Here is a 1,788-nt window from a genome sequence, read left to right as displayed (position 1 = left end):
CAAAATTGTATTAGTTTTATTCTATGAACAGACACAGGAAGGAAAACAGTTCACTGACACAGAAATTAAAACACAAACCACTGTTTTAAAGAAACTGTGAAGAATTTCTGGAATGCAACTGAATCTGTTCTTGTCAAGCAGAGATGGAATCAGAGTTCTTACAGTTAATTTACTCTCTATGTCTAGGGACAGTATTAATGCCTTCTTAATGAAGGTGAACTTGATCACCTTGATCTTCAAATTCTGAATTCTGAAAGTAAAAACAGAAACATCTTTTTTCTGTTTGTTTTCAAAGTGCAGAACATTATGTGAATTAAAATAATAAAATCAGAATGTTCAGCTGTTGTAAATGGCCATCTCTGGGACAGCTTCTTTTTCCTCTTATTGTGGAATTATTCCTAGTGGAAATAGAGTTAAAATTAAGTTGATTTGAGGTGGGTGTTTTCTTGGGTGCAGGCTGAAAAAGAAAAGACCCTCGAATCTGTAGCACAATGGTATATAATGGTTTGAATGGTGTGTTGCAGGGTGCTTCTGCACTTCCCAAGGACAGATGAGAAACCTGAACTGTCTAAGAGTCACAAAGGGTATGGTTCTGGAAATATTTTCAGAGAGCACAGTCTAACAGAGTCTATTCAGCTGTATAATTATTTTCCTGTTTTTTTTTTTTCCTGGTGCAAATAGAGGCTGTAAAAGCATAGTATTATTTTGTTCTTGTGCTTGCCTCCTTTTGTGATGGCTTAGTATATTCTTATACTAATGGAAAACTGTATGTTCATTCCAAAACAGATTTTAATGTTTTCCTTGTGCCAGTATTGCAAAGTAAGGAAAAAATGCATTATCTTTACTGATGATGCTTAAACATTGCTGTTGACTGTATTTAATATTATATATATATTTTGGTTTCTTACAGTAACAGCAAGGCAGACATCTGGAATAATGGGAGAACTAATAGAGTTAAAAGTCAGGCAATAGCAAGAAAAATTAAACCAAGAGAAAATTAATTTTTCTGTAAGCTTTGGTTTTATATCTTGGTTTTATACATTTTACTCAGAGACCAGAGAGCTTTGAGGCAGTGATTTTTAACAAAAAGAAGTGCAGAACTCTTACTCCTCACAGAAGGTATAAAGGGGAAAGGAGAAGAGTGTTTACAGGTCAACTGACAGAAAATGAAAAGCTTAAAGCATGCAACTGCAGAGTTACTGTCCGGTGTGAATTGTGATGATATCTGTTCCAGGCAGGTATGGAAACATTCTACTCTTGTGTTGCTTCCTGGGTCTCTTTCTAACTTGGGAATTCATTACCCCTTTGGAGCAGCAAATTTCATCTAGGTATGAGTGTACAGATTGCAAAGTGTGCCTGGTGGTTTAAGTGTGAAGCCTCAAATGCTAATGCTGTCTCTGGAATGCCTTCACCGAATGAATCACCAAATCATTTAGGCTGGAAAAGACCTCTGAGATTATCAAGTCCGACCTATGATCAAAAACCACCATGTCAACTAGACCGTGGCACTAAGGGCCGTGTCCACTGTTTCCTTAAACACCTCCAGGGATGGTGACTCTACCATCTCCCTGGACAGTGGCATTTTACTCAAATGCCTAATCACCCTTTTCTGTGAAGAAATTCCTCCTGATGTCTAAAACCTAAGCCTCCCCTGGCACAGCTTAAGACTATGTCCTGTTGTCCTGTTGCTTGCTGCCTGGGAGAAGAGACCAACCCCACCTGGCTACCTCTTTTCAGGTAGTTGTAGAGAGTGATAAGGTCCCCCCTGAGCCTCCTTTTCTCCAGGCT

The sequence above is a fragment of the Chiroxiphia lanceolata genome, chromosome 1, assembly GCF_009829145.1.
Source record: "Chiroxiphia lanceolata isolate bChiLan1 chromosome 1, bChiLan1.pri, whole genome shotgun sequence".
NCBI classification, from domain to species: Eukaryota; Metazoa; Chordata; class Aves; order Passeriformes; family Pipridae; genus Chiroxiphia; species Chiroxiphia lanceolata.
Note: the sequence above shows the minus strand (reverse complement) of the source record.